This window comes from Aedes aegypti, chromosome 3, assembly GCF_002204515.2.
Source record: "Aedes aegypti strain LVP_AGWG chromosome 3, AaegL5.0 Primary Assembly, whole genome shotgun sequence".
In the NCBI taxonomy this organism is placed as follows: Eukaryota; Metazoa; Arthropoda; class Insecta; order Diptera; family Culicidae; genus Aedes; species Aedes aegypti.
This window is the reverse complement of record NC_035109.1, coordinates 230879444-230896181: the sequence shown is the minus strand read 5'-3', so window position 1 is coordinate 230896181 and position 16738 is coordinate 230879444. Positions and strand designations below refer to the sequence as shown.

Below are 16738 nucleotides of genomic sequence, written 5' to 3'. Positions count from 1 at the left end.
TGGTGAAACCAGTGGCGTGGGAAATGGGTAGGACAGGTAAGACATGTACTACGCACAAAAATACCTGGATATGACAGTCAAAGGATTGTCCTACCCACAATTCAAAATAAGAAAAGTTGATTCAATAAATGATAATAAAAACAGGGCTAGTATTAGGTTAATTTATAGAGACTTGGTCTTTATTTGATGGAGTCTTTACAGTCTCTATAATCAATGGAAGGTATCCATTTTATTGAAAATGATCTCTGAAGTCTCTTTTTCATCATTCTGCTTGCATTGAATCCAGATGCAAAATTTTACAGGCTCCAAAAAAGCTTTCTCGAGGACAAGCTCAATGAATTACCATAGTGATTCTATTTATAATATTTTCGGGTCTCCTACACAGAGATCCTTCGCAGAGATTTCGCAACCAATACTCCCAAAAATTATACCAGCGATTTTTCAAACGATGCATAGACAAATTTCTCCAGAATTTGCTCCAGAAAATCCTTCAGCACTCCACAGCAACTACCTCCAGTAATTTCATCAGGTATTTTTTTTTTTCAAAACTGTCCTAGAATTTCCTGCAAATTGTTTTTTACCAACCCTTCAATCGAATTTTATAGTTGTTACTCTAGGAGATCTTCAAAGATATCTACACAATTTCTTCAGAGAAAATCCACAAAAAATTGTTCAAGAGCGTTTGAAAAACAAAAATAGCTTAAGGGTTTGTCAAGAAATTCTGCTAGAATTCATCCGCCTGTTCATGTGGATTCTTTCAAGAATTCATCCACGTTCTTACCTAGAAATCCAAAAAATATTGAGAGGTTCTTTTAACAAATTTATTTTTTTTAGGATTTTTCCAGCAATTCATCCATGTATTACTCCTGTAGTTTAACCAAGCATTTATTTAAATGTTTCTTAAAAAATCCCATACAATCTTCAAAAGTATATTTAAGTTTTCACATCAGTTTATACCTGAGAGAGACTCGCGAAGAGGAAAAATATCAACGTCATATGCAGCCCAGATTCCGCTGTCACGAAACGTCAAATGCAGCCCGTCGTTTTTATGGCTGAAAAAGTGAAAAGTATTGTATTCAAAATAAACTGTTATTAAAAACCTCAGTCAGCGGAGCAGTTTTTTCCAAAGATGCTGATAAATCTAAACACAAGACTTATTATTTCTAATGTCTGTTATGTTTGCTGGCATGGGATTTCACTTATAAGGCCATTTATGCTTCGGTGTGACGCAAACGCAATAGTTTTTTGCTGAGATGTTCATGTGAGAGTTTGAACGGCATGCGCATGATTGATGAAAACACTGACTGGAATAAGAATAAAACTCAGCAATCGCAGAAAAAGAAAACTTTCTCCGCGAGTCTCGTCTCAGGTTTATACAGGTTTATACCATAGCAGTTTTCCTAATAAATCTTTCGACCATTTCTACACAATGTTCTACAGAGATTCTTTTCAATGGTTTTTGAGAAATTTCTTTAGAAAATCCTGCAACAGAAAAAAAATCTATTGATTTCTTTCATTGTCTTAGCAAGAATGTAGGAAATTTCTTGAAACTTTCTTAAGAGTCCAGGAGTTATCTCGGAGATCTTTGGAAGACTTCAAAACTTACCCAAGTAATCTCTTATAATAACTCTAGTGTTTTCATGAAAAATACCTCCCGGATTTCAGAAAAAAAAATTCTTGGCATCCCTGGACATATTTTTGAAAAAAGTCTTTCAAGATTTACTTGTAAAAATCTTAAAGAATTGACGGAGGAATTTCTGTAGAAATCTTTGAAGTAATCTCTGGAGCAATTCCTAAAGGTATCCTTAGAGAAATACCTAGTTGAAATCTTATATTAATCCTTAAGGACAGTATCAAAGTAAGTCCCTAAAAATGTCTGGAGAAAATATTGATTGGACTTTAGAAGACGTTATGACATAGAATCTTGGAGGATGTCCCATAGAAATTGATAGATGAATCATTGGATAAAATCTTGGATAAAGAAGGACTTTCTTGAAAAATTTCTCAAAGATTTTTTGGGGGAATTCAGATAATTTCTGAAATAATCTTTTGTAAAACTCCATTACTGTGTTCTCCATGGGAAAATCTAGGTTGAGTTCTTGATGTATCCTAAACAAAATTCTTGGACAAACTTCCTTGGAGAATTCGTGGAGAAATTTCTACAAAAATAAACACTAAATAAACTCCTTTAAAAATTTCCGGAAAAAAATCTCTGATGAAATTACTAGAGAAAATCATGAAAACACATGCAGTAATACTTGCTGTAATGTCACGAGGAATTCTTAGATTGTAGATAAATGTCTGCTCTAAAGTTATGAAGAATCAAACTCTTAACTTCTGGCTCCTATTAGGTTTCTTTTTGTTTTCTTGGTTCCTGTTTGGTCACTTTTCGGCCTCTCTTTGGTTCCTTTTAGGTCACTTTTTTCTTCAATTTCCAATTTTAAAGCTAGCGGTCGTTACCAGACCTGTAAAGACGAAAACTACAGTAGAACTTCCTTCACTTTGCGATTGAGCCCTTCAAATATAGTCACTTTCAAATTCCAGTCCGGGGTTAGCATTTTTCTTAGTTTCACTATGCTCAAAATATTTGTCAACCTTTCTGCTACCTATGGTTTCGAACGTTGACGCGCCTCTGGGTGAAACGGTTCACAGCCTAAAGAAACTTTCTTTCTGAAGTTTTATCGGTTTTACACAAGATCGTAGCAAGCCGTGCGCGCGAGCAGACGTGTTTCAAACCAACTGTCACGTTTTTTCTCCTCACCGCGTATAATTTTAATTCGGCTGGCGAATTTGCAAATCAGCTGGTGCAAGAACAGATAGATATTCAATGGATTTGACTAATATTGTTACAATTTTAACTAACGCTGCGCTAATTAACTAACTGATCGTATCGTTACGCCTAGTGGAAGTGACTCTCCCTTACTCGATACTCCGTATCTCGATATCGAGATAGAGAATCATAATAAAAGTTAGTTTTCATGGCTAATTCGATGGTCCCTTGGATCGCATTTACATTGGTTTTGTGTTCTGTAACTCGATACCTCCCTAACTCGATGATCCCTTCAATATCGAGAAAGGGAGAGATGACTGTGTATTGAAAAAATGTACAATGCTGTCCGGATTTTTCAATGTTTATGATTCAAATCATAAATGTGTGAAACAAAAGTGAACATTGATTAAATAATGATTATAGAAAAAGCAAAGAAAAGTTATACGCTTCCTATTTCTATTCCAAAATGCTGTTCAAATGGTGCCAATGGTAAAGGAGACTGGACTTTGGGTTTCAAAATCGACTTGGATAATTTGGTTAGTTCGTTCCGATATACTCTTTAGAGGTGTATTTAATTAAGAAATCAATTAATTTCCCGTTATTTATTTAAAACTATTGCGTGGGAGGTGGGTCTTCATATACACTCCCGTGCATAAGTTTGGGTTCACCACCCCCAAAAAAACATACAAAAGTGTTCAGTCCATATCTCTGTGATTACACGTCAAATTGAAACTCTCTAAGCCGCATTCGAAAGGCAAAGAGTTATTCTTACTTCGTATGTATTTTTTCCAAAAACATTCTTTAAACTTTGTAAACTAAATTTTTACCTAAAGTTGTGATAGTTTTCAAAAAACACAGCACATTTCCTCAGAATTGGATCGACCAAAATTTTAAAACAAGGTGCCATTAGAATCGTAATCTTATATTCTTTGAAGGGCGCTCACGAATTTTTTGCGGAAAAATCTGAAAACTATTCAAAATCATTGAAACAGTCATTCAAGTCATCGTGCAAAAGTTTGGGTTCACCCCTCAGTATGGTGTATCGTGCAAAAGTTTAGGTTCACCTGCATTTTCTTAAAACACGAAAATACTGTGAAATCTTTTGCTCATCATGTACGCGCCATTAATTTCATTCATACGACGCATTTGGTTTGGTTCTTATCCGTAAGTATGATAAGTATATTTTCTTGGAAATTTAATTAGAGAGCCGTATTTTAGGCTGGAATTTGCTGTTTCGTTGTGGGATACAATTTACCGGTTCACGTTTCGGATTACAACGTCCTATCAAGCATATTCAGAAACATGAAGTCGATCCTGCTCTACGAATTTTTATTGTACTTCTGAACTTCAGACTGTAGAATAATGTACTAAATGTCTATTAATTTTTACATGAAGTGTAGGTTTGAATTCAAACTTAATTTATTTGTTTCATTTATCATCAATATATTTTTTTTGTTTTTTAATCATCTGGAATGAAATACCGACTGTCTGCTGATATTAAAAATACGTTCGGTAACTAATTTTACAATTTGCTCGGTAATCGTTAACGAACAGTTTGCAGTATTTTGATAGCTATGTTTTGATTTAAATTACTGATCCATCGGTGATTCGAATTATCGGTGAGCATTATCGAATGCATTACTGAGCGCTCAGCGGTTTAGATTTCTAAGTGTGACTTTTGCTTCTGCTTCTCCGACGTTTCAGCGTATATTTCTCCTTCATCAAGGATTTAGAGGCTGTGTTTTGTTGCGCGTATTGGTGTCTTGTCCGAATTGATAATGGCGTCCCACTATGATTGATGTTCTATTCATCAAATTACTAAAGAAACTATATTTCTTTAAAGAGTGCTAAATCGTAAGTTTAATCATATTCTAAAGTATAAATTTTACTCTTTATGATCATTTTATTGGAAAATGTCATACTTTTTTAAACATTTTCACATATATACCAATCTACAGCAATTTGTAAATATTTTTCTCCAAATATTCTGATCGGTACGCTCAGAATTACATGATTAAAAAATCATAGCAAATTTATTTGATTTTATTGCAGCAGAGCTGCCATTTTTTATTATTTTGATTGTGCATCATTAGGATCTGATATTCAATTCATAAAAGAAGTGCTTTTGACCGTTTATAGTGTACTGTGAAACTCGCAAACTCACCGGCTTAAGTATTGGAACCTTCAGGGTCGTATGGACATTTAATTCATCCAATACGCATGCAGGGAATGATTGATTCAAGCAGGAATGCTAATTCAAAACTCAACAAAAAGGATGCTTGAAGAGAATTGACACACCAAACTCATAAATGAAGGGGTTCTTACAAGCAGGGTTGGAAAAATCTTGAAATCCGCTCTACAGTAGTCAAGCAAAGCAAATCCCGGCAGCGAAGCAAGTGAAACTCGCGCCCATTGCTGCTGTTGCAGGCAAAAACCCATTGGAATAACTCTGACCACGGGAACATTCCCGAGTTTTCCTGGTAACTATACTTATTTTCACTATATTATCTGGTAAGTATACTGATCAAAACATGATCGAAATTCGTTAAGTATTCGCTGTGCGGTGAGGGCTTTACTTTTTCTTTTTTTACTTAGGCCTATACGGGTTAAGGATCTATCAGGTTTTCATCGATTAATTTTTGGATAATATTGATAAAAAAAATTCGAAGAAAACGCACCGTTAGGGTATTTTTGAGGATTTCTTCTTCTTCTTCTTCTATCTGGCGTTATGTCCCCACTGGGACAAAGCCTGCTTCTCAGATTAGTGTTCTTATGAGCACTTCCACAGTTATTAACTGAGAGCTTTCTTTGCCAATTGACCATTTTTGCATGTGTATATCGTGTGGCAGGTACGAAGATACTCTATGCCCTGGGAGTCGAGAAAATTTCCTTTACAAAAAGATCCTCGACCAGCGGGATTTGAACCCACGACCCTCAGCATGGTCATGCTGAATTGCTGCGCGTTTACCGCTACGGCTATCTGGGCCCTGAGGATTTGTTGGAGAAATTAAAGGAATTTCCATACACGATTTGGGGAGAAATCCCTACAGTAAAAACAACGTTCGATCGAATGTATTGACCTGTTGATTCAATTCAAAACACCAATGATCATAATTTGAAAATTCAAAACTTTGGATTAGCTCTACACAGAAAAAAAAATGTTGTAAATTGTAATGTATTTTCATGCACATGTTTGGAGCATCAAAATAAACACAAACTTTAACTACCAATCACTTATTTTTCAATCAATTTCACTTTAATTTTACACGATCGTGTCAAATCAAACATTTCTATATAAACATTTAATTAATTTAAATCCACATGATGATGTAACAATACATTAATTTTATTCCTTTTTACGGCAGTCTTCAGTTTACAGTACATTGACAATTTAATATTTTACTATGTGTTCTGTCTTTAACCCTAGACTCTAAAATAAAAAGTCGTTGATATTGAACATCATGCCTATACCATGTATGGAAGCAATCTTTGAAACCCCGTTGTAGAAAGTTAGTGAGATTATTTATACGCTTTCTAACAGATGCGAGTTGATGTTGAGGTAAGATACAACACTTGCACTCCGAAAGTTAAAATTACAAATCTGAGTTCGGCCGGAAAAGTTTTTAATTTAAAATCAAAGCAAGCAACGTTGAATTCAAAAGCTGTTCCTTTGATGTTGTCAAGATTAATCAGTAGTGCAAATCCAAACGCACTTCTATTGATATCATCGTGCTTATTTTTTACCGTATAGAGTGATGTGAGAAACTTCTTCAAGGATATGAGGAAATGTCTAATATTCTCAGGAGAAAATTCTGTGAAAATATGTGAAAATACCTTTGAAAGTATAAACATGGTTAACATATTTTTATAGCTTGAAAAATATAACTAGCAAGAACTTTTTCAAAAGCCAAGGTGGACCCCAAAATTTCTCCAAGAATTCCATCATGACGCATTTATTATATATTAATACTGGAGGCAATCCTCGAAACATTCAAACACATAATGAACCCCCATAGCAACCATAGCAACCATTATCTTCATGGATAGATTTTACCTCCTTCTATTTAATTTCGAAGGATCAAGTATGACGATAATTTAGAAAAAAATGATCCTGTTAAAAAACAGTCGAGTGCTCACAGCTGACTCGAATTGCAACGACAGAATTAGGTATCGGAAAACCCATATGCTATGTGAAACGACAAAAATCAAATCTAACTGACGGAAATCTTAAACTATAGTCCACACTATGCGACACAAAACTGTACGTGCTAAAATAAGTTACAACAATTTGCTTCATGCAAATACAAACCAATCGTGCAAACATAACCGACACCATCGAATCCTTTCTCCTCTTTTACCAAACGTCGATTGACTCCAATCATGGACAAGGCAAACTTTAGCTAAGCAATGGCGACCGCAGTGCAAACAGCTGTTTACAAAAGTAAAGTTTCTCTTTCGCCCAGAGTTGCTGCTTGTTACACTTATGTAATATCGAAATCATATCGCACTAACCGATAAGTACCAGATCAAATGAAACACTCTGTACAAAGTATTTGATAAATACCTAACACCACTTCACGCCGCAATCCCGTGTAATCCTCCAATTGTGTGCCACTAAAATCCACTTAATAATTTCGCCCGCAGCAAAATGTTTACAAAACCGCCCGAGGCTACAAACATGAATATTTTGCGCAAACAAGCTGGAAATCTCTTCTTCCGTTGAAGCACTGTTTTTTTTCTGGGGACAAGTACCTAGCTTTTCCCGGCCGTACAAATCACCGCCAGCTAGTCGAACGCCTCGAATTAAATTATTCCACTTCTAGCGCTTGGGGAAAAATCTGCTGCATCCCCTGCCAGCCGATATGAAAAACGCGCGGGTGGAAAACGGCTTTGCAGCAGCAACAACGTTTCCTGGGACGGTACCAATACAGTTTTCCACACAGCTTGCGTCGAAGGCCGAGTCTCTCGAAAACACGTGCAATACGTTCGAACGACTTGCTATGCACTGAACTTCGCTATCGCTGCTGTAAATGGTGGATGGCGGAAAAAGCTCTTCGCATCCACGAACGCCAGATGTAAATATATGGACGTATGGAAGGAGGGCTGGCTTCCCTATTTATGATTGTATTATCAATTTATGATAATGTTGGAAACCGTTATTTCCAACATGCTATTGTCTTGTCTATACAAATCTCCATTTGAGACACTTTTTTGGTGGAAGAAATGCTCCATTTGTGAAAATACTGTGACTCAATTTCATGCTTCTAAAAATATCAGATCCTAAATTAGATTTTTTTTAATTTATTTAGTTATCATTCAAACAGATAAAGCTATCAGAACACACTTTGCCAAATGTGCAAATATTTGGCTAGGGATAAACCAATAGACAAACATCGATTTCAACACTGACAAAATCTGTGCGATGTCAAACATTTATTTGGCTCTGTATCTTTTTTTTTTTTTTTTTTATCTTTATTAACGAGATTTTTAGCCCTGGGCTAGTTCATCTCGGGACCAACGGCTTTACTTCCCTTCCGAAGGAAGTCGTCACTGAATTTTTTTTTTAGTGACTATCTAGGGGATGGGATTCGATCCCAGGTCCTCGGCGTGAGAGGCGTGTGTTCTAACCACTACACCAGGTCCGTCCCCTAGCGGCTCTGTATCAATCCAAGCCAAATATTTTCCATGGTGTACTGATAGCTTAGCACTGAATCAACAATGGCGTGAAACACAATGCTCAGTTTGTGGCCACATCTCTCCATCCTCGGTTCTGGCCCACGCTCGCCAAATCGTTGTGTACTTGATCCGCCCACCTAGTTCACTACGCTCCACGCTTTCTTGAACCAACCGGATCCGAAGCGAACACCATTTTTGCAGGTTTGCTGTCCGGCATTCTTGTAACATGCCCTGTCCATCATATCCTTCCAGCTTTGATTACGTTCTGGATAATGCGGGAGTAAATCTTTTATGATCGCAACTTCTTCTGTAAGCTATAGTAGGTTCTTGGTCGAGGTGACTATTCTTTATATAGAATATAGAGTATACTCATATATAACGAACATCCAATTTTACGACAAGAAGAAAAAATATAATGAATTACGGGTTAATGCTGCCTCAAAACTAAAAAAAATACCGTCAAGCCCCCTCAACCCCCACCCCCTCATTCACCGTGCATTTAAAAAAAAAACTGCACTTCAAAAAATTGTATAATTTATTCAAATAATTTAAAGCAAATTGTAATACCACTACGAAGCGTGCATGTATACCATAATTCAAGAAAAATTAAAATTAGTAATGCATACAAAAATTTAGTCAAAAATTTTGTTTACAAATGTGATGTTAAGGTCGCCTCGTACCGTTCTATATTTCCATTTACCGTGCACGCTAGTGCACCATTTACCGCGCGTTTTCCTCATGATTTAATGTTGTATCTATGTTGCTAGTAATGTGCGCACTCATGTTTAAGGGTATTCAAATCTTAATTTACAATAAATGCTATAGAAACTTGAAAAAATGGCTAAATCATTATTTTTTCATTCAATCTTGAGGTTTGACTGTATTGTCCAAACCATTTCATATTCGTTCAAAAACTTATTATGAAGTAATTAAATCACGACATAACAATAAATCCAACATTACTCAATAATTTCAAACCTTTTACACTAATGCACGGTAATAGGAACCATTAATATTGAAAAGGGTCCATTCACCGCGCATTTGTGTTTCGGCTGAAACACAATTAAAAATTCATATTTTCATAAAACTCATGACTCATATGATGAAATGCATCTTATTAGAAGTATCTACAGTAAAAATTTGTTGATATTATCAAAAATTTAGTGTTAAAATGTGAGCGTGTTTACTAAGAGTTGTAAAATATCTCATTATTAAACAGAATTCACATGATTTTTATTTATTTATTTATTTATTTATTTATTTATTCGCCGTCTTCGGCCTTAGCCGTACAGACTGTATGCTATTCTAGACTATATTCTTAATTCTACTAACAAATACATTTTTGCTTATATCAAAGTCGAACAGATAAAATACAGTGTTGAAAGCACGAATACAAACATAAAATGGATTATTAAACCCGTACGTCGTCCTACTAACTGGGAGAACCAATGCATTATGGCTTCGGAGGGTGCGAGAAGGGACATTTATATTGATACTGTTAAGCAGAGCTGAACAGTCAATGCGATTTGAAAGCAAATCAAAAATGAAAACGCGTTGCAGCTTTATGCGCCTGGCGGAAAGCGTCTCCAGGTCGATTAACAGGCAGCGCGAGTTGTATGGGGGCAGCTCTGAAGGGTTTTCCCAGGGGAGTTGACGGAGAGTAAACCTAATAAACTTTTGAACACGCTCGATTTTCAAAATCTGTGTTACTTGGTACGGGGCCCACACTGGAGCGGCATATTCCAGTATACTTCTAACAAGAGAACAGTACAGGGCTTTTAGAGCGTAGATATCGGTGATGAACGTTGAATGACGGCGAACGAGACCAAGCACAGAAAACGCCTTGGATACCGCCAATGAGACTTGTTCGTTGAAATTCAATCTGCTATCCAATGGACTCAACCCGTTCAAGTGAGTTTATATGAAAAACAAATCGGAGTATGACATCGAGTGAAAGTGATTACTTTGCATTTTTTTATGTTAACGAACATCCCGTTTTCTTGGCACCAGTCAATGAGTTGATCGATATCATTTTGCAAGGCTGTACAGTCTAAGGCGGAAGCGATAATCCGGAACATTTTGAGGTCATCGGCAAAGAATAATTTACATGAAGACACTTGGTCCGCTAGATCGTTGATAAACAGAACGAATATTAGAGGACCAAGCACACTCCCCTGCGGAACTCCGGAAAGGATGGGGTAATAGGTTGAAACTTGTTGGTTAACTTGGACAAACGCTTTGCGGTCTGTGAGATAAGAATAAAGCCAATTAGTGATCCAATTCGGGAAGCCCAAATGACGCAGTTTTTCAATAAAAAGGTTATGCGGAACCAAGTCAAAGGCCTTAGAAAAATCCACGTACACCGAGTCAACTTGGCATCGTGATTCCACTGCAGGAAACAGAGTGTTGACATATTCCATCAAATTTGTCGTTGTTGACCGGTTTTCGACGAAGCCATGCTGGAATTCGCTGATAAAGGGTTTTGCGGCATTGTATAAATATCTACAAACACCGGTTTCGAACACTTTACCAAGGCAGCAAAGTATCGAAATGCCTCTGTAGTTTTCGACATGACTGATGGATCCTCCTTTGTGGATTGCTATCATTCTTGCAGTTTTCCACATAGCCGGGAATGTACCCTCTGTTAGAGAGCGATTGAAGATCAGTGCTATTGGAGTAACCAGCTCGTGTGCACAACTCTTTATAAACGATGGTGGTAGTCCGTTGTTTTTTACATATACTGTATAGGTCGATGAAAGCAAGTCGTTGTAGTCAGTTTCCAGCTGGTGAAGTGCATTTCGATTTCCATCAGTTCGATCGCCGAAGTATTGATTCCGAGTTTTTCGTAACCTGTTACGCATTTGACGGAGTTCAGCTGTCCACCAAGGTTTGGAATTGACAATTGCTGGAGCAAGCCGACGATGAGGCATGCATTGATCGAATATGCCATGCAAAATATTATAGAAAGCACACACCGTTTCGTCCACAGAAGAACAGCTGAGTAGATGAATCCAATCGATTGAAAAGAGTTTATAGCGAAGCGCATCAGTATCACATCACTTGAAGTCGAAAGCCGTGACATCCATTGGGACGTTGTCAAAACATGGTGAAGTGTACCGTGTGTCAAGTCTTAAAATAAACGGTTTGTGATGCTCGTCCATTTTAATCAGGGGCAAAGGTGGGTCGATGAGTTCGATGTAGTCAGGAGTGTTTGCGTATGCCAAGTCTAGAATTCTACCATTAGAGTTGCTTATAGAGTTCAACTGAATGAGGCCACTAGTGGAAAAAGATTCGGTCAAAATAACGTCTTGTTCGGTAGAAGCATTCGTCGGTAAATAGCCATTCAATACAGTACCAGATATACGGCCTAACTGACAAATGTAAACAAATTGAGTTTTATTCACCTAACAGTTTATTTGATAAATTACAATCATATAATGCACAACTGTTTCTTAAAAATAACGTTTTTCACGAAATAAGTGAGAAAAACATAAAGGCGCATTTGATATTCTCTTTCGATACAAACTCTGATGTCAATTTCGCCCATCTTCCCCCTTTGCGGTAACCGGGCGCATTTGCGATTGAGTGTGGCAGCAGGGCGCATTTAAAACTGAGCGTGCAGAAGGTCGATAGTGAAGAAGGTTCATGTGAAAGAGCGTAGCAGAACGGCGAAGCTGATGATAGTCAAAACAGAAGGACGAGGTCAAAAGGCGCAATCGCGGCTGTCAAACTGAAGGAGACGAAAAACCGAGGGGCGCAACAATCCTCAATTTTGATGAACGGCGCATGATGCTTTTTTATTTATTTAAACATGTTGCTCATAATATGAAAATAAATCAAATGGTTTGTTACAGAAATAATATTGTAATGGATCATACAAAAATGCATCATGCGATTAAATGGATCGGAAACATAATATAGAATTAAAATTATATTCGCTGAACTTCAAACCGATTTTACTGACAATGTATTAGTGTTCACATTCGCCCTAATTCTGACTCTGTATTGCATTGATGTCTTCGTCAAACTGCCACTGCAGGTTAGGAAGATTGTAATCGCCTAGAGCTAGTATGATGTCGGTATCTGAAACCATATCGCAAAGAGCTTGGATGGCATTGGTGTGAGCGGTGTAACTAGCTGGAATGGAGTTTGGTCGAAGGTATATAGCGACGATGATGAGTGATCGGATGGCAAGTTTGATGCGAACTACCATCTGTTCGAGTTGACCGCAATCACCTAGTTCAAGTGCACTACATTGAAGAGCAGTCTTGACAGCGATTAGTACACCGCCACCCCTCGAAAATTCACTTGTTGCCGCGCTACGATCGCATCTGAAGATGTTACATAAACTAAGTTTTCTAAAATGTATTGTGACAAGAACTACTTTATTTCATCGGTTTTATCTTATTTTGCTAACAAAACAATAATTTGTGAAAATTGTAAGAATATTCTGAAGGATTCTGTATATGTGCACGGTGAATGGAGACCGCACGGCGACCGGCGACTTAACGGTAATCAACGAGAGAATACGAACCGGGACAATCGGCGAAGACCACAGCGACGAAAAGGGACTAGCGATTGGAAGCTCGGTACGTGGAACTGTAAATCTCTCAACTTCATCGGGAGCACACGCATACTCGCCGACCTGCTAAAGGACCGCGAATTCGGCATCGTAGCTGCGGCAACACACACGAGCAGGGAACAGCTTTTATAGTGATAGCTAGCGTAACATTTGAAAAGGGCCTATCTGCAAAACGTAAACATTGAGAAATTCTCAATTGAAGATTCCGTACCATATTTATAATTCCTATTTTAAACCCATTCGCATTTTTACTAGTTTCATACCTGTGTTCGACACCCATTAAAGTCTGTTGCGTGGCCCATTATGTTTCTAATCTCAAATAACACAACAACTCGTAAAAATTGTTGAATTCAAACATCATCGGCAGATAGGCCCTATTATGAATCTTCAAACCAGTTAGGCCCTTTCAGTTAGGCCCTTTGATTGAACATGGTTTCAGTTAGGCCCTTTAATAATTTGCTAATTTTATTGATTTTTGAATTGGTTTGCATAAATCTTGAACAAAATTTAGCGATTATGTGAAAAAACACTATATAATAGCTAAATATTGGAAATTTTCGGTTGAAGATTCAGTACCATATTGATTATTCCTATTTCAAACCCATTCGATTTTTATTAGTTTCATACTTGGGGAAGATCCAAAAATGACGTCCATCGTTTTTCGGGATTTCTAGAACCCTTCTACCACCTCTGTCACGCTTTTTCTAATACCCAATCCATGCACTGTCACATTTTCGTACATCCCCCCATTGGAGGAGGCCCCAATTGATGGACGTCATTTTCGGATAACCTCTTGTGTTCGACACTTATAATGGTCTATTACGTGGCTCACAACGATTTGAATTTGAAATAGCACAACAACTTGTAAAAATAGTTCAATTCAAACATCATCCGCAGATAGGCCCCTTAACGAATTTTCAAACCAGTTAGGCCCTTTTTGAATTTGCTAATTTTATTGATTATTGAAGTGATTTGCATAATTCTTCGACAACATTTGATGATTATGTGAGGAAACAACACAATATCATACAAGCTAAATATTGGAAACTATTCTATACAAAATCAGCAACATATTGATTATTGATTTTTTAAACCCATTAACTTTTTTTACTAGTTTTATACTTGTGTTAGACACTCATTATGGTTTATTACGTGGCCCAGAACGTTAGTAATCTCAAATAGCATAACGACTCGTGAAAATGGTTGCATTCAAATATAATCAGCAGTTAGGCCCTTCAATGAATCTTCAAACCAGTTAGGCCCTTTCAGTTAGGCCCTTCGATTGGACATGGTTTCAGTTAGGCCTCTCCAGTTAGGCCCTTTTATTAAACATAGTTCCAGTTAGGCCCTTTTGGAATTTGTTGATATTATTGCTTATTGAAGTGATTTTCATAGTTTTTAAATAAGATAAAGCGAGAGAAAAACAATGTAATAGCTAAATGTTGGATATTCTCGGTTGAAGGTTCAGTACCTTATTGATTATATCTATTTCAAACCCATTCACTTTTTTACTTGTTTTATACTTGAGGGCCTTCCTTAGCCGAGCAGTTTAAGTCCGCAGCTACAAGCTACAAGCCATTCTGAAGGTATCAGAGTTCCATTCCCGGTCGGTCCAGGTTTTTTCGTAATGGAAATTTCCTTTACTTTCCTGAATATAGAGTACCTTCGTACTTGTCACACGATATACGAATGCAAAAATGGCAACTTGTCAAAGAAAGCTCTCAGTTTATAACTGTGGAAGTACTCATTGAACACAAAGCTTAGAAGCAGGCTCTGTCCCAGTGAGGACGTAATGCCAAGAAGAAGTATAAGAAGAATTCTTGCAGAGCTGTTACAAAAACAAACGAATTTGTTTTTGTGAAAATCGCGACTTTTGGAACTCGATCCACAACTAGAGACAACAAATAAAAATTAATAAATAAAAATTATTCAAATTTTTTAATGTAATTGATTTTTTTTTTCAGGATAAAAAATCAGTTTTTCAACTAACTTCGCATTAAGATTATGATAAAACTAGTAAAAAAGAGAATGGGCTTGAAATAGGAATCAATATAGTACTGAATCTTCAATAAAGTATTTTTATTAATCAATGTTGATTTTCTCACATACCTAATCGATTGATTTTGATCTAAAACTTTGAAAATCACTTCAATAATCAATAAAATTAACAAATTCCAAAAGGGCCTAACTGGAACTAAGTTTAATAAAAGGGCCTAACTGGAGGGGCCTAACTGAAACCATGTTCAATCGAAGGGCCTAACTGAAAGGGCCTAACTGGTTTGCAGACTCGTTAAAGGGCCTATCTGCCGATGATGTTTGAATTCAACCATTTTCACGAGTTGTTTTGTTATTTATGGATTTAAAACGTTATGGGCCACCTAGTAGACTATTATGAGTGTGAACACAAGTATAAAACTAGTAAATAGGAGAAAGGGTTTGAAATATGAATAATCAATATAGTACTGAATCTTCAATAAAGAATTTTCAATATTCAATGTTGATTTCCTCACATAATCGATTGATTATGTTCTAAAACTTTGAAAATCTATTCAATAATCAATAAAATCGACAAATTCCAAAAAAGCCTAACTGGAACTATGTTAAATAAAAGGGCCTAACTGGAGGGGCCTAACTGAAACCATGTTCAATTAAAGGGCCTAATTGAAAGGGCCTAACTGGTTTGAAGACTCGTAAAAGGGCCTATCTGCCAATGATGTTTGAATTCAAATTTTTTTACTAGTTTTTATGTTATGTTAGATATAAAACGGTACGTGGCCCAGTAATAGACTGTGAGTGCCGAACAAAAGTTCAAAACTATTAGATAGCAATGAGTTTAAAATAGTAACAATCAATATGTTACAGAATCTTCAATCGAGCATTTCTCAATTTTTACGTTATGCTGATAGACCCTTTTCAAATATTTCACCAGGTTCCATTATGTGAGAAAAACACTATACAATGGCTAAATATTGAAAAATATGGGGGGAAATTAAAAATGCACGGAAGGGCCAATCTGATTTTGATGGAAATTTTCAGTTAGGCCCTTTTATGACCAGTTAGGCCCTCTTAGTTTTATCATTTTCAGATAGGCCCTTTTAAATTTGAATAAAATTACCATTAATAATGCATTTTGCATGCCCTTTAGAGTATGTAGGAGTAATTTACGTAAAAAATGATACGAATAATGAATAATCAAGTTTGTTTACATTTTGCAGTTAGGCCCTTTTCAAATGTTACGCTAGATAGGTGATATGCAGCGGCGCGTGATCGGGTGGTGACTGATCAATGAGAGAATGTGCAAGTTGTGGATCGACAGCTGCCCAAGCTGCATGGTCATTTGACTGATGCAAATTTTGAAATTTTTGCTCCCCTATGCTTAAACGGTGTCAATTCTGATGGAAATCATTCTCCAAAAATTTGAAGTGATTTGGAAGAAATTTGGTTGTTCACACGCCATTTGAAGTTTATATGGAAATTACTATGGAAAAGCCAAACCTTTTGTGTTCAGTCCTCTATCTCCTCACCATAATAATATATGAAAAAGCGAGCACACTCTTCCGATTAAAATCTTCCCAGCTACAACTTTGCCGAAGACCACATTTTGTTGGGACGTAAGGATAATTTGTTATTCTTGATTCCAAAGTCTAAACCAAGCTGACATGATCATTCAATTACTTTCAGAGCAACACTGCTTTTTTGCTGTAGAACAT

General features: G+C 36.7%; 1 protein-coding gene across 3 annotated transcripts in view; it reads right to left on the bottom strand.

Annotated features, from left to right (window-relative positions):
- LOC5567940 (synaptotagmin-6) overlaps positions 1–7764 on the bottom strand; it is a 51911-nt gene extending 44147 nt beyond the window's left edge. For 2 of the 3 annotated variants that reach the window (XM_001657715.2, XM_021852045.1), the window contains exon 1: positions 7335–7764. The gene's annotated coding sequence lies outside the window, so the exon portion shown is untranslated. The remainder of the gene's footprint in view (positions 1–7334) is intronic. The other variant, XM_021852043.1, reaches the window with a different exon arrangement.
- Between the last annotated feature and the right edge of the window lie 8974 nt (positions 7765–16738).